At 39.2% G+C, this 21,542-nt stretch overlaps 1 long non-coding RNA gene across 1 annotated transcript; it reads right to left on the bottom strand.

The window, feature by feature from the left end:
* Positions 1-7,691: 7,691 nt before the first annotated feature.
* On the bottom strand, positions 7,692-21,256 carry LOC142170786 (uncharacterized). The gene is made up of 3 exons (XR_012700338.1): positions 21,025-21,256; positions 9,164-11,697; positions 7,692-7,956 (listed from the first exon to the last, which is right to left on the bottom strand). It is a non-coding gene; the product is annotated as an uncharacterized LOC142170786 (long non-coding RNA).
* Between the last annotated feature and the right edge of the window lie 286 nt (positions 21,257-21,542).

Genomic DNA, 21,542 nt, shown 5'->3' with positions numbered 1-21,542 from the left:
CAATAATCTGGTCACAATGAATGGCCCTTGCGAATTCGGGGCGAACTTGCCTTTTGCTTCAACCTGATGTGGAAGGATACGTTTCAACACTTGCTGACCCACTTCAAACTTCCAGGGACGCACCTTTTTGTTGTATGCTCTTGCCATTCTCTTTTGATATAACTGGCCATGACACACTGCTGCCAATTTTTTTTCACCAATCAAACTCAACTGCTCCAAACAGGTTTTGACCCACTCATCATCATCAATCTCAGCCTCAGCGACAATCCGAAGGGACATGATTTCAACTTCCGTAGGTATCACTGCTTCAGTGCCATATACCAACAAATAAGGAGTTGCACCTACTGAAGTACAGACAGTAGTGCGATAACCCAGCAACGCAAATGGTAATTTTTCATTCCATTGCCTGGAACCTTCTACCATTTTCTGAAGTATCTTCTTTATGTTTTTGTTGGCTGCCTCGACTGCTCCATTCGCCTTGGGATGATATGGGGTGGAATTGCGATGTGTAATCTTAAACTGTTGACATACCTCTTTCATCAAATTACTGTTAAGATTAGCACCATTATCCGTGATGATCACCTTTGAGATTCCAAATCGACAGATGATATTTGAGTGGACAAAATCAACCACTGCTTTCTTGGTTACCGACTTGAAAGTTTTAGCCTCAACCCACTTGGTGAAATAATCAATGGCTACCAGAATGAACCTGTGCTCATTGGATGCTGCTGGCTCAATTGGTCCAATGACAACCATGCCCCAAGCAACAAAGGGCCATGGTGCTGACATTGTGTGCAATTCCGATGGTGGAGAATGAATCAAATCTCCGTGTATTTGGCACTGATGATATTTGCGCACAAAACTGATACAATCTCGCTCCATGGTGAGCCAATAATAACTTGCTCGGAGAATTTTCTTCGCCAACACATATCCGCTCATATGTGGTCCGCAGACTCCCGAATGTACTTCGGACATGACAACCGTAGCTTGTCTAGCATCTATGCATCTTAACAATCTAAGATCTGGTGTTCTTTTATATAAAACTCCTCCACTGAAGAAAAATCCACTTGCCAACCGTCAAATTGTTCTCTTTTGATCCCCCGTGGCTTGTACCGGATATACCCCCATTCTGATGTACTCCCTGATATCATGAAACCACGGTTCACCATCAAGTTCTTCTTCCACCATGTTATAGTAAGCATGCTGATCTCGGACTTGAATATGTAGAGGATCAACATAAGCTTTGTTCGGATAGTGCAACATTGATGCCAAGGTAGCCAAAGCATCGACCACCTCATTATGGACCCTTGGAATATGCCTGAACTCTACTGATCGAAACTATTGACAAAGATCATGCAAACATTGTCGATATGGTATGAGCTTTAAATCCCGTGTTTCCCATTCTCCTTGAATCTGGTGGACTAGAAGATCCGAGTCTCCCAAGACCAAGACTTCCTGGACATCCATGTCTGCAGCTAGCCTTAAACCCAAAATGCATGCCTCGTACTCAGCCATATTGTTGGTATAATAGAAACGAAGCTGAGCCGTAACATGATAGTGATGCCCTGTTTCAGAAATAAGCACAACCCCTATTCCAACTCCTTTCATGTTGGCAGTCCCATTAAAGAAAAGTTTCCAACCTGGTTTTTCAATCTGCTCCAGTTCGTCGATATGCATCACCTCTTCATCGGGAAAATAAGTTCTCAATGGCTCGTACTCTTCATTGACCTGGTTCTCAGCCAAATGATTGGCCAATGCTTGGGCTTTCATCGCGGTCCGAGTCACATGGATGATGTCAAACTCCATGAGCAAAATCTGCCACTTCGCAAGTCTTCCTGTGGGCATAGGCTTTTGAAAGATATACTTCAACGGATCCAAGCGCGAAATGAGGTAAGTAGTGTAGGATGACAAATAATGTTTCAATTTCTGTGCTACCCAAGTTAGGGCGCAACATGTCCTTTCCAGGTGATTGTACTTAACCTCATAAGCTGTGAACTTCTTGCTAAGATAGTAGATGGCCTGTTCCTTCCTGCCAGTGATGTCATGCTGACCCAATACACAACCAAATGAATTTTCCAAGACTGTCAAGTAAAGAATCAAAGGTCTCCCTGGTTCTGGTGGAACCAGCACATGTGGGTTTGACAAGTATCCTTTTATCTTATCAAATGCTTCTTGACACTCATCAGTCTACTTGACCGCAACATCCTTCTTCAGCAACTTGAAAATAGGCTCACAAGTTGTCGTGAGCTGAGCAATAAACCTGCTGATGTAGTTCAACCTCCCTAACAGATTCATCACCTCAGTCTTGTTCCTCGGAGGCGGAAATTCTTGGATAGCTTTGATCTTTGACGGGTCAACTCAATGACTCGACGGCTGACTATGAATCCCAACAATTTTCCGGATGGAACATCAAATGCGCACTTGGCAGGGTTAAGTTTGAGGTTGTACCTGCGAAGCCTCTGGAAAAATTTCCTCAAATCTCCGACGTGGTCGGCCTGCTGCTTCGACTTTATGATTACATCATCTATGTATACCTCAATCTCCTTGTGTATCATATCATGGAACACAGTAGTCATTGCCCTCATGTAAGTTGCCCCAGCGCTTTTCAAACCAAATGGCATTACTCGGTAGCAATAAGTTCCCTATGGCATGATGAATGTCGTCTTTTATGCATCTTCTTCATCCATTAAAATCTGATGATACCCTGCATAGCAATCCACAAAATATCCAATTTCACGCTTGGCGCAATTATCGATCAAAATGTGGATATTGGGTAGTGGGAAATTATCCTTTAGACTTGCTTTGTTGAGATTACGGTAATCAACGCATACTCTGATCTTGTCGTCCTTCTTTGGTACTGGCACAACATTAGCTAATCAAATGGGATATCGTGTGACCCAAATGACCTTTGCGCCCAACTGCTTGGTGATTTCTTCCTTAATCTTCACACTTATATCAGTTTTGAACTTTCTCAATTTTTGCTTGACGGGAGGGAATACCAGGTTAGTGGGTAATTTGTGGACCACCAAATCAGTGCTCAAACCTGGCATGTCGTCATATGACCATGCAATAATATCTTTGTATTCAATCAGTGCTTTGATTATCTCTTCCCTGATCTTTGGTTCAAGGTGGACACTTATTTTAGTCTCTCTGATATTATCTTCGTCCCCTAAATTGATGGCTTTTGTATCATTCAGGTTGGGTTTGGGTCTTCCTTCAAAGTGATTTAATTCCTTACTAATCTCTTCAAAAGCCTCATCCTCATCATATTCTGATTCGTCATCACACTCTACTTCTTGAATTATTATTTCAAAATCAGATTGATGTTTAAGACTGGGCTGAGGATTCCTCATGCATACCATGTCATTAGAACCCACGTAAAAAGAACTGTACAGAAAAGAAAAGAAAAACAAAAGGAAAACCATCAGGAATGATGAAGAAAGGGAGATTGCATTTCATTGAATGATAAAAGATAACAAGGTTTTCACACTCAAACAGACTGAAAGATAACAATCTGGATTACAACCTTGGAATAACCCAAACAAACTGAAGGAAAATCAAAATAAACTACCAAAACTCCTTCCGAGTGGGGAGAGGAGTAGCCTTCCAATTGTTAAGCTTTGTTTTTGGCCCGACAAATTGCACTTCCGCATTGCTAGAACCTTCTCCAATTTCCACCATGTTTACATCGTCGAACAATTTCTCGAATTTTTCAATTAATTCCTTGTCAGGATCAATCACAGAACTTGGAATTGTTGTTACTGGGCGACTTCTGGTACCGGGCTTGACAAATGATCTGGAAAGACGTGGGACTGGCTTTGGAAGGACCCATGCCCTCTGTTTCAATTTCCTGGCTCTTTTTATGTCTGCGGCTGTGGGCTTGAATCCCAGTACAAATGTTCCCAGTTTTTAGGTAGGGACACTGGCTGTATGATGCCCTGCAGAGATGAACCCAAACCTTTGCCTGGTACAAAACCATTCTTCAACATTTCAAAGGCCACCCTGACTGATGCGGCGGTTATCTTTGGATTTGGAATGTGTTTCCCCTCTGGAACTTTCTCAACCAACATCGTGTCAAAAACTTGGTAGACCCACGGCCCCTTGTCATATTCTATTTCAATGAACGGCACAACTGCATTTCTATGAGCGCACAAATTATCTTCGTCGTGCACAACTATTTTATATCTATCCCATTCAAATTTGACCATCCGGTGTAGTGTTGATGGGACTGCTTTAGCTGCATGAATCCATGGTAGACCTAACAACATATTGTAGGAAACAGCTATGTCTAGCACCTGGAACTCTATTGTGAACTCAACTGGCCCTATTGTCAGCTCTAGCACTATATCCCCAACTGAATCTTTGCCTCCGCCATCAAATCCCCGCACGCAGATACTGTTCTTATGAATCCTCTCATCTTTTACTTTCAACTTGCTCAGAGTGGAGAGAGGGCAAATGTTCGCACTGGAACCATTATCAACCAATACCCGGGTAACCACGGAGTCCTCACATTTCACCATAAAGTAAAGAGCTCTATTGTGCTCAGTACCTTCTACAGGAAATTCCTCGTCAGAAAAAGTGACTCTGTTCACTTCAAAGATTTTGTTGGCTATCTTTTCCAGATGATTCATTGAGATTTTACCGAGAACATGAGCCTCATTCAGGATTTTTATTAAGGCTCGACGATGCTCGTCTGAGTGGATTAACAATGTCAATATTGAAATCTGAGCAGACATCTTTTTCAATTGTTCCACGATAAAATTGTCTTGCATCTTCATCTTTCTCAAGAATTCCTCTACCTCTTCTTCAGTTACAGCTTTCTTCACTAATACTGGGTTATCTTTAGCTTTTCTTAACTCCTCGGGGGCAAAGCATCTCCTCGAATGAGTCAAACCCTGGGTCTCACAGACTTCTTCTTTAACTTCTTTCCCTTTATAAGTCACTGTCACCCAATCATAATTCCACGGAATAGCCCTGTTATTGACTATCGGTAACTGGGTTACCGGCTTGATAATGACATGATATGTGCGAGCGCCCTCCACGATTACGATAGGTTTGCTTGACACTCCTGGCACAACCACTTTCATCCTTTCTTGCTTTGCTGCAACATCACTCGAAGACCGCTTCTTAACTATTACGGATGGTTCACTACTCCTTTCGCTTGACTTGAGCACTGATTTCTCACTTGTTGATTGTTCAACTGTCTTGACCCCACTGGACCGAATCATCATGATGGTCTGTGACGGCTTCCTGGGCTCCCCTCCCTCATGCACTATTTCAATCATATTTGCCTCCTGATGGGCTGGCATTGGATTCCGATTGATATTGGGTGGCTCGGGAGCTTGAACTTCAATCCGATTGTATCAATGAACTCCTGGATATCACTTTTTAGGTTCTAGCACTTCTCCGTGTCATGACCCAGAGTACCAGAACAATATTCGCAGCTTAAAGAATAATCCAGATTTTTTGGGGGAGGATTTGGCACTTTTGACTGTATCGGCCTTTGCATGTCCAGTTGTCTTAACCTGTGAAATAAACTAGTATATGACTCTCCCAATGGAGTAAAGGTTTTCTTTTTCTGCAACCTTTCATCCTTAAATGCTTGATTAGGCCGGAAACTTGGTCCAAGAGGGTTTCGGTAGGCTCGTGGTGGTAGATAAGTGTTTTGGGGAATGGGCGCACACCATTGCGCGTGGGCAGGAGGTTGGTTGTATGTTTGGGCATAGTAGACAGAAAAATGAGGTTCTGGTGGGGGTAATAGTGTTGGGGTAGATTATACTGGGTGTGGGGGTAAGTACGGTGGTGGGATCGAGGCTGATTATAGTGGTAAGATGAGCCTCTAGGTCCGAACCAAGCTCCTGAATCAATTGTCGCCACATCCTCTCTCTTCTTTTTCCCAATTATTCCTCCCGCGCCGCCCTAAATAGCCCATCCTCTCTCTTGTTTTTCCCAATTATTCCTCCTACGCCACCCTAAATAGCCTGAGTGGTTGCCTTAATAGCCGAATAGCTCATGATTTTATTCGACTTGAGCCCTTCTTCTACCATACCCCCCATTTTCACCACTTCGTTGAAGGATTTGCCTACAGCCGATACCAGATGACTGAAATAAGTGGGCTCTAAGGCCTGAAGGAAATAATCCACCTTTTCACTTTCTTTCATTGGAGGGTCAACCCTCGCTGCTTGCTCTCTCCAACGGAAACCATACTCTCTGAAACTTTCACTGTGCTTTTTCTCAAGTTTTGTCAAGGACAGTCGATCCAAAATGACCTCGAGATTGTACTGGAAGTGACAAGCAAATGCCTGGGCTAGATCATCCCATGTGTACCATCTTCCGTGATCTTGCCGAGTATACCATTCCAACGCTGAACCACTCAAACTTTGACTGAAATATGCCATTAGAAATTCATCCTTCCCTCCAGCTCCCCTCATTTTGCTACAAAACCCTCTCAAGTGCGCTATTGGATCACCATGCCCATCGTACAAATCAAACTTGGGCATCTTAAACCCTGTCGGCAATTGCACATCTGGAAACAGACATAAGTCTTTGTAAGCCACACTTGTCACACCTCCTTTTTCGCCCGCGCCGCCTCAAAAGGGACGCGGAAGGGAGGTTTTTCCAATTAAAGGACAATCGAAATGGGATTTATTTATTTATTTCAGAGTCGCCACTTGGGAGATTTATGGTGTCCCAAGTCACCGGTTGAATCCCGAATCGAGGAAAATATTGACTCTGTTTAATAGTCTGCGCGCCAGAAATCCGGATAAGGAATTCTGTTAACCCGGGAGAAGGTGTTAGGCATTCCCGAGTTACGTGGTTCTAGCACGATCGCTCAACTGTCATATTCGGCTTGATTATCTGATATAATACATGTTGAACATATGTGCGAATTTTAACTTTTAACCGCTTTTATCATTATTATTATTTTAACAGAGAATTGCAACATCGTGAAAATATATCTCGAACCACGTCACATCAATGTACCCGTGGTTATCGACATATTTCGACTCTGTTGAGATTTGGATTTGGGTCACATAAATGTGCACCCGAGTTTAAGAAAATAAATTGTTAAAGGCGCGCCTAAAGCGACTAGCGTATCATTATTTTGGGTAAGGCCGTGAAATTTGCTAAACGACCGATCCCGAAGTCTATACAATTATTAACCATTTATTGAGGGCCCCACAACTTGTGCGTTTTATTGGGTGAGGCTCATCTCATTTATTTTAAAAGGATAATCCTAAATTGCCTACATTTTTTCTATTAAACTTGTCTCTAAAAAATGAAAGAGAAAAGGTCCTAATTTATTTACATGCTTACGAGTTGTTATAGTCGGGTTCCGAACGCAATTTGTTAAATCAGAATGTAAGCACAATATGGACAGCCCGTTGGCCAACGTGGACCCAGGCCCAACGTGTATGGCACAAAACTGGACCTGGGCCATCTCATTCACATGTTACTACCTAGTTACATTATACTAGGCATGCTCACAGTTTGTCAAATTAAAAAAACTTGGCAATCTAATTTTAATCCTAAACCATTTACATGCTGAAATTAACCAATAGTATCTAGCTAAACAATATTCCTACAAGTTCCGAAACGGTCTATTCGTTTAATGAGCTAACTGTTGAATGTTTAAGAATAGTCTAAATCAGCTAACATGCTTTTTAAGACATGATAATCATCCAACAATAACGAACTAACTGGACAGAGTTACTACACCATTTATTTATTTTTAGGCAATACATAGACAGTTCGTCCACTAAGCTACTGTCAGATGTTCCATTATATATATTAAACAACTACATGATTCTGATATTAGGAAGCTAAGGAAGCTAAATAATGTATATATACAAATAAAATTCAGAATATAACTAAGATAATTCAGAACTTCAACTCTTCATTTCATATTCATGCTTCATGTTTCAATTTACAGTAACCAGCGTGTCAGTTGTGTACCTGATATTGGAAGCAAAAGAAAAGGAAGATTAGTAGGAATGCAGTAGCATACAACAACAGCAACGCCCAACAACAGATTTAAAAACCGAGCAGAAATCCAGCAACAACCAGTGAAGTAGTAGCAAATAACCAACCAAACTCAAAGAACAAACCAAATGAAAATCCAAAAACACCAACAACAATCAACGGGCAGAAACAAAGTGAATATTTTTCAGATTGAAAGACCAGTTAATGTTTAACCCTTAATTTCTGAATCTGTATATCCAGTGTAGTCAGATTGTATATCGGGTGTATACTACTCTCTCTTTAAATTTCCAGAATGTTTTTTCTGTTCCGAAAAATCCTCAAATCTCTCTTAATATTCAGAAAATCTCCTATTCTCTCTCGATATTTTTGGAATTCTCCCCTACTTCTGTCAAGCTCTCCCTTTTAATTGTGTCCAGCTCCCCTCTTTATAGCCAAATGCTCCAGCATTTAAATTAAATTCCACCATCTTCTACCCATCCCCCTTTAACTTCCCACTACTTAATGTTTTGTCCCCCACTATATTAAACAAATACATTAGTTTCCACTAACACATATCTTTTCTTTATTTAATTCCATTATTCCCCACTACTGCATGCTTTGTCTCCCACTATATTAAACAATGTATTAATTCTCCACCATTATGTCTTGTCCCCCTTTTCGTATTATTTTAATATTATTAGCGCTTAGTGGACAGAACACTCAGATTAAATAATTGTTCAAATTTTCAATTCCAAAAATACGCCTCTGAAATTACTGAAATTACCATTCTAACCCCATCAGCTATAACCAATTCACCTAATCAATTCTAACCAAAATACAGCAGCTATAACCAATTCCTAATCAAATTTCATGAACAAACTTAGGCTAGAAACTCAATATTTTTGACTGAACAATATTTTTAACAACAAACATACTTTCAGATTCAATAACAGTAACAAATTGAACATAACAAACAAGTAGATTCAAATCTCTAAACTCAATAATCAATTGGACTTCAAATTAAATCTAACAACATTACAACCAACAATTTCTATATTAAACTAAACAAGAACATAAAGCAAACTGAAGAAATAATCAAAAATGATAAACAACAAATAAGAAAAGAGTCAAACATATACTGATTTCAGATCCGAGAATATTAAACAATATACGGACAGAAATGAAACTTAAACCAACTAACCGGAAATGACCAACGACGAACTCGAACGGAAATGGAAAGCTCGGACAGCACCTTCGACGTACCGGATCTCGACTTAACAAAACCCCACCTTCTCTTTTAACCTTGACGAACTTAGACTGGACCTCGCCGAACGACGAACAACAACGGACTCAAACAAAACCAAACGAGACCTTGACAGAACTTTGCCAGACTTTAATTGGACTGCTTGGCTTTTCCTCCGTGTGTGTGCGTGGAAGCAGCAGGGTGGGTTCTTGGGCATTCTTTGTTCTTATAAATGCCTGTCCTTCCAAGCCATACAATTTGATCCAGAAACAAGAAAGTTGACAGTAATGCATTTTTTGACTTTCCCAACAAGATGAAAGAAAGTGGGGTTCCTGGGGCAGTTGGGCTAATAAGACCATGCAGATCATTGATAAACTTGAAAAGACGGAACACTTTCCTTGCTAAGCTAGTTGATTTGTCAACATTTTGTGCAGTGCCAGGCTCTCCATTACTCAGGAATTTTGAACCATATTGTATAGCCCTACATATCTTGTCCCTTGCCTTCGCTTTGTTCAAGTACAAGACTGCAAGGGCAAGCTCTGCTCTGGCAGCATCTAGGCTCATTTTACCCTATGAAAACTGCTGAAGGGTTCACAGCAAAGCAAGAGATAGGGTTTGGACGTGAGCTGAGGGAGACAACGAAGAAGAAGAAGGAGCAGCAGCCATGGGAGCTCGACGAAGGAACTGCTGGTCGTTAATGGAGGCGACATTCATGGATGAAGCAGCAGCAGTGGCTGCCGAAGAAGAAGGAGCAGCAACGCAGCAGCACTGCTGCTTGTTAATGGCGGACGGGGGAGGGCAGCAACAATGGTGGTTTGGACGTGACGACGACGACGGGCCTGCTGGTTGGGCGACGCTGGAAGGGTCATTTGGAGGGTGGTTGCAGTGGTTGAGCTTGGGACGAAGAAGAAGGAACAGCAACGCAGCAGCACTGCTGCTCGTTAATGGCGGATGGGGGAGGGCAGCAGATGAAGAAGAGGCAGCAGCGATGGGGAGGTCGTTTGGGCTGTTCGTTGGTTGCCGTTGGTTCACGACGGAGAAGAAGACGAATCTGGCGGTTTGGGTGGTCGCCGGTTGCTCGAATGGGGATGATGACAAAGAACGAACAAGGGAGGGCAATAGGTGGTAGGCGAGCATGGAAAGGTTTGGGTGGTTTTAGGGTTGGGTGGTTAGGGAGAAGAAGAAGAGAAAGAGGGGGGGATGAGGTGTGACGGCTAGAGAGTTTAGGGTGTATTTAGGGTTTGGGTTGTTTGGTTGAGTGAAAAGAATGAAACAAATCTGAAAAATCAAAAGGGATGGGGTGGAAATGGGCCGGGTCAAGGGGTTTTGGGTTGAGTAGAGGTGTTTTGGGCCTAAATTTAGAATTGAAGAAGAGGCCCAATTCCGATTTTCTTCTATTTTTTGTTCTCTTTTCTTTTACTAATTAATAAAACTAAAAAAGCTAAAATTAAATTATAAAAACCAAAAATTATCTTAAAATACTAATTAACTCCTAATAATAATTATCACACAAAATTAAACATCAATTAAAATAAAATCACACAATTTGGACATTAAATGCTAAAAAAATGCAAAAAATACATATTTTTTGTGCTTTTCCATTTTTTGTATAACAAACTTGATTACTCCTAATTGTAGAATTACATCCTAAATGCAAATACGACATATTTTTTGTATTTTTTATTACTTTAACAAATAAACATGTCATACAATAAATGCAAATCATACAAGGAAAATAACAGAAAATTCACAACAATTGCAAACAAATTGAAATTGTTTTATTTTGAATTTTTTGGGAGTAATTCATATGTAGGGCAAAAATCACATGCTCACAATACTTACTTGACCTCCCAACCCCCGCCTGTCCCTGAATGACTGTTCTAAGCTTTTAACTTTCCTGAACATCTCCTCATGTTCGGGATTTTTGGACGATTTCTCAGCTTCCACGGGAAGATCGAAACGAGGAGTGTAAGAATAGGGTTCTGAAGCTTTGAAAATGGGCTCAGGGGGGTAATACTGGTTGTCATGAGCCTGGAATAAAGGCTCGCTGGAGGATCGGTGAATTGTAGCAGGCGGTGGTGCTACGAAGACAGGAGTGGCTGGTGGAGGAGGGTACGGAACTGGTTTGGGTGGTGGAGTTTGCGGGGTTTGGGAGGTGGTGCCTTGGTAGTGATGGTAAATAGGAAATCCTGCAGATGAATCACCAGTAGGATGTTCCTGGGTTTGAGTCAATGGCGGGATGAAAGTAGGGTTGGCGGGGTAAGCTGGTGGTGGTTGCCCTTTTGCCCAGGCCTGGTACATTTCGGCCATCTGCTGCTTCAACTTATACATCTCTTCTTTCATCGAATTAACATCCAATTCTTCCACCTCTCTTGAAGGATCGATGCTACTCGCATCAAGTTCTTGGTTAGACATGATCAATTCGCCTTTGGACCTGGTGTTGTATGGATGAGTTGCCAGAATGCTCAACAAACTAACCACCTGCCTTAACTCTACAACATCAACAACAAACTCGTTAGTGATTAGAGCTTAACAGATTGGTAACCGTATATTTGTGGAATGCAATGCACCTAAGTAATTAATCATTTCTATCATGTATTTGCTCGATTGCTTGTGTCATCCCGGCTTTTCCTTATTTCTATGTGCAACTTCCCTTTTTCTCTCTCTTTTTTTTTCTTGCCTTTCTTTGTTTGACTTCTCTTTGTTTTTTTATTCTCTCATTTCCCTTTCTTATTTTGTTTCCTTCTCACGGTTTCTTATTTTCTTTCTCTTTTCTTTTGGTTATGGTCAAATCCTATGGAGATTGCCTACGTATCATGACCTCGCATGAATCAGACCGAGCGTAGTTCTGGGGTAAAAGTGTAAAAATAAGTAATAAAATATTTTTGGGATTTTCAAAAAGCAAATACTTTGATTATAACGACTCAAAAACTAACAGACTCAAAAGAAACTAACAGACTTTAACAGAAAGAAAACACAGACTCAAGTAAAAAAAATCACGAATACATTAATGCCTCAAATGCTCCTGGGGCCCGCGGAACATCATTCGGTCTCGCCACGGGCCTATATGCAAGATCCCTTTGAAGCCTCTCCAAGTCACTCATTATCTGTTGGACAAACATCATCACTGCCGCGAAGAAAGTGGTGCGAGTCATATCCTCATATGCTTGGCATTTCACAACAATGTAGTCTGCGATGACTCTGACCCGCTCTCGGATTCTACCCTTTTCCTGAAGCAGACGCGCGACCTGTTGATTCCGGGCTTCTAACACCTGAGTGTCGTGGAGATGTTGATTTTGCAACTATTGCATTTCTTCCTCCATCTGAGCCATCAAATCATAACAGTGTTCCCTATCAGCCTTGAAGTCCTTAACTTGCTTGGCTACTTCATTCTCGAGGGTAGTCATTTTTCTCTTCAGGCTGGTGATTGTCCCTTCATACTTTCTTTTCATTCGTTGCACAAACTTTGCCCGCTCTTCCGCCTCCTTTGCCCATTGTGTCCGGACTTTGGCTAGGTTGGCCTCAGACTTTTCCAGGTCATCTTGACGCTCCAGGGCTTTCTTTTTCAGACTGCTTATAAGCCTTTCATCCACTTGGCTTCTTTCCGGGTTTCTAGCAGCTGTTCTCATTTTCTGAATTTGGTTTTGAGGGTTTCATTTTCCTGAGTTAGCTTTTTCTTCTCGCCTTTATCCGCGGCGGCTTGCAAACCATTCTCAAACTGAAGGTCCATGACTTGCTTTTCTAGCCTGCCTATGGTGGCTCTGTACTCATTTTCTTTGGCCAGCCAATCCCATTGCTCTTGTGATGCTCCGACAAATTCTTGAAGATGAGGTCTTTTGGCCGGCCTTCCAAACTCAACTTCCCTTTTATACCAGGCAAGATATCCTAGTGCAACTTCACCTCTGGACAGATCACGCACTCGAGTGTTTGCCGTCAAGTACTAACATTCGCTCCAAATTTGGTGGACTGCTACTTCATGAAACTGACCATCGGGACCAATATCGACCATATGGCGACTAATGTCTTCATCCCTAGGAACCATTTGATATCTCCCTAATTGTCTCAAAACCCGGTATGGGGCATAAGGCTGGATACTCCTGAGACCCATCAAAAGGAAATGAGGCTAAGTAGCTGGCATGCATATGATCTCATCTACGGGAAGCCACCCAAACGTCCACTCTATTTGACTTGCACTGATGGAACGGAGATGTGATACCCATTCTATAACCCCTTCTGGGAAGCTGATCCCATCAACCCTCGTATAAAATTCCTCTATGCATGTTTTCTCTATCGACCCATAACTCAGGAATTGAGGACGATGGCATAGATGTTCAATCTTCCACATCTGCAGCAACAAGTTGCACCCCTCAAAAAAGTCTCCTCCGGCTTTGCAAGCTGTGAGAGCGCAGAAGATTTCAGCTACTATCATGGGTGCGAGGGTGCTTTTGTCCTGAGTAAGCAAAGTGCTGACAACCCCAGCTATTCGTATGTCGATATTTCCATCTTTCCTAGGAAACACCAGAAGTCCCAAGAAGACCACCATAAAAGCAAAACACCCGTGTTCTTCCCATTTGAGGCGTTTCCCTTTGGTTCAAATTTTGTTTTCAGGATTGTTAAACCCTCCTATGTGACCGTATCTTTGGTATATAAATTGCGGAGTGGAAAATCCTGCGGCCAAATAAGGGTTATAGACCCCCCTGCTTATCTTTAAGGAATCTAGGAATCTTTGCACAACGACGACTCTTGGAGCAACCAGATACTTGTGTCTCAGAGGAACTTCAGCGCTCCCAATATATCCGGCTATTTCTTCCAGAGTTGGGGTGAGTTCAAAATCTGAGAAATGAAAAATATTGTGGGACGGGTCCCACAATGTAACCAATGCCTTTATGATGTCCCCTCTAGGCCTGATCTTTAACAACCCGGTGAGTCCTCCCAAGTATAAATTGACCTTATCTTGCCCTGATTTACCCAGATCTTCCCACCACATACACAGCTCCAAAGGGATCTTGTTCATGACTGTTATTGGCAAATTTTGACTCGTGCTCATTCTGCACATTTATCAGGGTGATTAAGCAAATTCATGACTCATTTGACTCAAGAAAAGTTAATTTTTGAAATTGTCATTTCAAATAAAACCCGACTTTGCAAATACGGCCTTTCAGCACTTCCGGGGAGAAGATTTTAAGGTTGTGCTTGCTAACCGGTCAAAAATTCGAAAAAGAGACCAAAGGTGGTTGTTCTTGCTAAAACAGTCTTCCGGCGTCCTTTTGGGGACATTCAACTATTTTAGATAAAAATGGCATCACCCTGCTTATTTAAAATAAAATAATTTTTTTTGTTCTTTTGGGCTATTTTTGCAAAAGGGAAGTTGGACCCGATGGGGATTGCCTACGTATCCCACATCCAGTGAAAATCAAACTGGCTTAGTTCGGGCAATTCTGACAAAACAAAAACAACTCTTTTTTTTCAAAAAAATTTTCTCTCTTTTTTTTCAAAATTTTGGTAGAGTTTCGGTATGTTTTGGACATTGGTTTTCAAAAACAGACAATTATCTCTCTCAGTCCCCACATTTTCCTTTTCAACTTTTTCTCTATGAGCCGGTCAATATGCAAATCCGAAGCAAATGAATGCACAAGTAGCAAGCAAGATGCATCAGGATGGTCTTTTCATTTCGGGTACACCTGTCCTAGACAGACCCAACCCCTGTGTTGAGTCTCCAAAGTCAAATGCACATGATGCAAACAAACGTTCCTACTAGAGATCCGGTATGAGGCTGGGTTATTCTAGGTTCAAAACCTGGGTATGTGTTCTAGACTGTGTACCCGAGCGGACAACTCAAGCCGAGGAGAGGGCTACATACCGGGAACCAAAAGGCCATCCGGCTTAGTAACTTGTCTGAGCCTCTTTCTTATTTCAAGGTATGACACTAACAGAATAGGGAGTCTCGACCAGTGAGCACATCTCCGAAGATGAGAAGAGAAGGGTTTCGTAGCAGTTTATATACAGTTCAAATAGTATCAAAGCGGTAAAAGCAATATTTAGCACATTAGGCCCAAACATGTAATCAGATAATAAATAAAGCCAAATATAACAATTCATCTAAGCTCGAATTATGAACCCTGAACCATAAGTTCTGGGTTCCAGTCCCCAGCAGAGTCGCCAGAGTTGTCACATCTCTTTTTTTCCTACACCCCGGAAAGGGTATAAGGGAGTTTTTTCCAACCTAAAGTGACAATCGAAACGGGATTCATTTATTATTAAAAATTCAGAGTCGCTACTTGGGATAATTTATGGTGTCCCAAGTCACCGTTTCAAATCCCGAATCGAGGAAAAGATTGACTCTATTTTACAGTTCGCGAACACAGAAATTCGGGTAAGGAATTCTGTTAACCCGGGAGAAAGTATTAGGCATTCCCGGGTTTTGTGGTTCTAGCACGGTCGCTCAACTGTTATAATTGGCCTATTATCTGATTTTAATATATGTTTTAGCCTATGGTTCAATTTTAACTTATTAACCGCTCTTATTCATTTTTAGGAAGATTGCAACGTCATTTAAAATATGTCTTGAACCACGTCACATAAATGCACCCGCGGTCCACGACACATTTTATTTAACGTTGTTGGGATTTGGATTTGGGTCACATGAAATGCACACCCGAGTTTAGGAAGGTAATTTCAAATTACGCGCCTAAAGCAACAACGCATTTTTCAACTTTGCGAGGGCCATAGAAAATTCGCTAAATGGCATGCCTCGAATTCTAAAGATTTAAAATTAATTAAATGAGGGCCATGAGTTTTGAGGTTTTATTGTGGATGGAGTGGTATAAATTGATAAGTACAAAAGGCCTAAAGAAATGGGTTAGCTACATGTATATCACTGGAGCTTTTTGTTATAGCATACTACAATTCAGAAAGGTGGAGTTGACATTTATGTGAAAATAACAAAAGACAAGTGTCAGCTTTGGGTTCATCTCCATATCATCTTCAAAAGACCGACTTTCGTTTTCAAATTCTAGAAAGAAACTAACAAAATTTTATAACAAAATAATGAATCTTAAATGACCATATGAGCACAAAAAAAAACCATGCTGAGAACTATTCGGATGAACCAGAAGGAAAAAAACAAACATGGACATACAAAAATGCATTTTAAACTTGATTATAACAAAGAACACTTAAAGTAATTAATTTATTTAACACTATGCTAAAGAGAAAGTTGTAGTATCACCACTATAACTTCTACAGTACCATTTTGAAGCAGAGGAAGTTGAATCTTCACATGGTTAATTTAAGAAAATATGCAGCCAATAACATAAATTGAAGATAAGATCCTTCCACTAACGCAATCTATATTTTTTTTTTACATCTTAATGTTGACAAATTGTTTAACTTCACATACTTCTTTAAATTTCAAAATATGAACATGGTGCAAATGAGCTTGAAATCTAAATGTAAACAAAACAATACCTGTTGGTTACAAGTCATGAGCCAAGAAAAAAAAAGAAAAAAAAACGTGACAGAGTCATGAACATACTAAAATAACGTTAACATTGCAAATCTCAATTCACTCAATCAAAGAAACATCATTCATGCGAACAGATTAAATACGAAAGAAACTTTATCAAAAGAACCAAATCAATTTGCTTCTGCTTCAATAAAGATGCTCCGACATTTTTTAACTCAAGAGCTTGAATTACATATCTACAAGAGGGTAAATTCAAATGAATAAAATCTGAAAGTTGTAGAGTCAATACAACAGCAACAACAAAATCTCTATCAACTCTTCTTCAAACCCAAGATTCAAGGCCCGAAATATTGAAAGAAAAATTTAATGAAAATTTTCAACCTAAACATCTCTCCTCCCCCTCTCTTTTTTTTCTTCTCTCTTCTCAAATTTTCTCTTCTATTTATAGCAAAATTTTCGAGGTTTTTCAGATTTTTTTTTAAAAAAATATTTTATTATTTTATAATTAAAAGAAATCCCACTTAGAAATTGCTTTTATTTTTTTATAAAAAGAAATCCCACCTTTTAAAAGAGAATTCTACTTATTTAACTTTTCTTAAAAAAACAATCCACTTTCTTTTGTTTTTCTTTTAAAAATGCTACTTTCTTTTACTTTAAATTTTTTTAATTTTCAGATACCTTTATATTTATTTTATAATTCCAACTTTCTTTTACTTTTTATTTTTTTAAAATTTCCACAAAACTTTACTTTTATTTTTTTAATTTTCTACTTTCTTTTACTTTTTAAAAGAGAAATCCACCTACTTTTACTTTTATTTTTTTTATTCAATACTTCCATTTTTCTTATTTTTTAAATCACTCCTGAAAATTTAAAAAAATTAATATTTTTTCGGATTTTTTTATTATTTTAAAATAAAAATAAAAATAAAATAATATTAATAGTAATAATTCACCTTTTAAAATTTTGTATTTTTACCCTATAATAAAAAGTGTAACAAAGCTAAAAATTGTAGGTTAAAACCCCTAAAATATTTACATAGAAGAAGTGATAAAAAATTAAATATTGTCAAAAATTAGGTGCTCACAAACGCGTTTGTGTTTAGCGACTTCTATTAGTGCGGATCAATGTTCATGCCTTTACGGTTGAGATATTTTTGACAAGGAAGTCTAATGTGGAGACATTGCCATAGGAAAAATTTAATTTTGTTGGGCAGTGTAATTGGCTAATTGCCATATCTATTTGAAGTCGTGGTTCATTGAAAGGGACGATTCATTGAGCAATTTGTAGCACAATTTAGTGGTAAAATCCCTGTTGTTATTAAGGCTCCATAAAGGCTTATCAGTGGCAAGGTTTAGTGGTTGTGGGATGGTACCCATATTGATTACAATGTTAGTAGGCAATTCGAATGATAATCTTGAAAAGTTCCATCTTCCATTGTGTATAATGTTTTTATTTTCAGATAAATTTCCTTTTTTAGGGGAGGACCCTCTGTACAATTTCTTAATGGAGGTAAATTTGGAATCCAACGGGTGTCCCAAATATTAAGATTTGAATTGTGGCAAGGTTGCTAAAAAAATACCCTTATTGCATGTATTCCATCCTTTGAGTATGCTTTTCCAAATGAAGGATGAGTTTTTGTTGACTTTTGATCCATACTTATTGATGAGAAGGTTTGCCCAGGGGGCAGTAGGCTTAGCAAGGATACGCCATGTTAGGCCACTTAGAAGAGCCATATTTTTTGAGTTAGCAGTTTTTATGCCCAGGCCATCAAATTCCTTAGGCTTGGTAATGGTATTTCAGTTGATAAGATGGAGTTTTTTATTGCCGTTAGTGGTTCCCCAAATAAAATTTCTTTGAATTTGATCAATTTATTTTTGGATCTTAGTAGGAAGGATTGTGTATTGCATTACATGATTGGGGATAGCGTTTAAGGTTGATTGGGCTAATGTGGTTCTTCCAGCTATGTTTAGGAATTTTATTTTCCATGTTGAAAGCTTGTCACACATTTTATCAATAATAAATTGAAAATTGATGCTTAGGTTTTTTTTTTCTAAAATAGGAAATCCAAGGTATTTCCCAAATGATTGGCTAATCCTGATATTGAATCCATTAGATATATCCTTGGCAGTATTTAGGGGACAATTTTTGGAGAAGAGGATCTTAGATTTTTGAAGGTTGATACTTTGTCCTGAAAGGTTACAAAACATATTGAGGCATTTGTGGATTATTTTGTAGTTTTTTATATTTGCTCTAGCCATGAGAGTAAGGTCGTCCGCAAAGAATAAATGAGATATGCCCATGTCTCGATTGCTTAGATGGATGGGGTCCCATAGGCAGATGCCTACTGTCACACCTCTTTTTTACTACCCCCGGAAGGGTATAAGGGGTTTTTTTCCAATTTAAGTGACAATCGAAACAGGATTATTTATTTTAAAATTCAGAGTCGCCACTTGGGATAATTTATGGTGTCCCAAGTCACCGGTTCAGATCCCGAATCGAGGAATGATTGACTTTGTTTTATAGTCTGCGAACACAGAAATCAGGGTAAGGAATTTTGTTAACCCGAGAGAAGGTGTTAGGCATTCTCGGGTTCCGTGGTTTTAGCACGGTCAACTGTTATTATTGGCCTATTATCTGATTTTAATACATATTTTTAGCCTATGGTATATTTTAACTTATTAAACCGCTTTTAATTATTTTTAGGAAGATTCAACGTTATTTAAAACACGTCTTGAACCACGCAACATGAAATGCACCCGCGGTCCATGACACGTTTTATCTACATTGTTGAGATTTAGATTTGGGTCACATGAAATGCACACCCGAGTTTAAGGAAATTAATTTAAATTATATACCTAAAGCAACTACGCATTTTTAAATTTGCGAGGGCCACGAAAAATTCAACTAAATGACACGCCTCAGTTTCTAGAGGGCTAACATTAATTAAGTGAGGGCCATAGGTTTTGAGATTTTATTTTGGCATGACACACCTCGATTTCAATTTTAAAGGAAGCTCGAACTCAACTTTTGAGGGCCATAAACTATATCCTACTTAATATGGCACGCCTCAAATCTAATTGTTTAAAGATTTTTTATTTTAAAATTATCAGGGCCATAGACTATTGGTGTTATTTTGTATGGCACACCTCACTCTAAATAAACAAATTATTTTTTAAAACCGTAACTAAAAGCCATTGATTTCATGGTTGTTATTTACAAAGGATCGTTGGGCTTCTCGATTGGAATAGGCCCATGAGAATGAATGGGTGAAGGGCAGTCCAGGTGATTAAATCTTTCCACTGACTGGGCCAACGTTGAGCCCAATTCACAGAACAACACGTTGTATAAAATTGTTTAAGACACAACTCAGCTAAAGCTCATGAAACCTGAAATCGAATCAATATTTTAAATTCTGAATTCTAACTATTTGAGCACAAATCAACAGTTGAATTTATGAATTTTAACATTCATGCATTTTAAGCCAGGTCTGCCTTAGACCCAACTGGTCACAACATCCAAAAGTGAACATTGAGCCCAAAAAGAGCCCAAATCTGATGCAAGGCCAACTGTTGAAGATCTGGGACTCAAGATCGAGTCCCTCTAGAGGAAAACAATGTGTATTGAAACTCAGAAAAATCAGACAAGCCTAAAGGAACTTCATCAATATACAGCTATAGGCTAAAAGACTAAAGCATTACTAAAACATATTACATTTTAAGGGAAGTGTTGCTTGGGTCCAGTTATGTTAATAACATACAAACACCAAAAATAGTTCGGCACTCAACTTTAACTTTAATCCAAAACTAACAGAAAGAAATTCATGATTTGAGTTCAAAGGTATTACTGAAATACGAACACAAACTATATAGCATTCCATTCTAACTTTTAACCCAAACTAACTTAAGAACAAATGATATGCAAATCAAAACCTTGATTAAACCTTTATAATATACCATATTAACAAAACCTTGGTGAGATTGACATTGGACAACCATGTTTTTAAATATCAAGTCCAACAAAATAACATTCAAACAGGCCGAAATGATTCAACACTGGCCTTGATTGTCATTGTAAACACAACAGGGCATTTCCCCTCAACTATAACCAATTTCAAACAAGCTGGCAGTTAAACAAAAGAAACATACAACTTAAAACTTCAATCTAATGTTAGGACATCACACTCATGGTCAATAAACTAATCCAAGTACCTCTAAAACTAAATATTACAGCCATAAACGAGATTGAAAGAAGAAGAGATGAAGTTCAGTCACAAAATAACATTAGTTTTATCACATTTCTAATTCCAAATTCCACATTACATTCAAGTGATGTCCATAGTTCCAGAAAAAGTACCTGGAAAAGCCAAAAGAAGAGCAAAGAGAGTGAGGTAGTAGCTACAGCAGCAGGCCAATCAACAATGTAACAGTAATAACCAAGAACACAAAAACCAGCTTTCAAATCAGCTTAGAATCTTCTTAACCCAGATGCATGACTTTGAAACCTCCAGCCAATTTCCAGTATTTTTGAGCTTTTAAAGAGGCTCAGCCATTTTCAATTTTCAGTATTTTAGTCCCTAAAAATCCCTCTTGTGTGTGAAGAAATAGTCCTTTTATAAGGACCTTTTAGGGCAGCCGAAAATGAGTCAGTTTATTGCCCTTAAATCCTTTTCCAATTTTTATTTTTGCTATTTAATCCCTAAGTCCAAATTCAGCTTTTCAGAACAGTCCTTAATCCTCCTTCTAGGAAGCTTCCTAAATTAGTTATAATAGATTCCCCAACCTAAAATCCCTGAACTACCCCTTAAACCCCTGTTAATTACTTTAGGAACCAAACGGATATGGGTCAAACTTGACCCAAAACTTAACAGGCCT

This window comes from Nicotiana tabacum, chromosome 16 (genome assembly GCF_000715075.1).
Source record: "Nicotiana tabacum cultivar K326 chromosome 16, ASM71507v2, whole genome shotgun sequence".
NCBI classification, from domain to species: Eukaryota; Viridiplantae; Streptophyta; class Magnoliopsida; order Solanales; family Solanaceae; genus Nicotiana; species Nicotiana tabacum.
The sequence above is the reverse complement of the archived record's forward strand: the minus strand, read 5'-3'. Positions and strand labels throughout refer to the sequence as shown.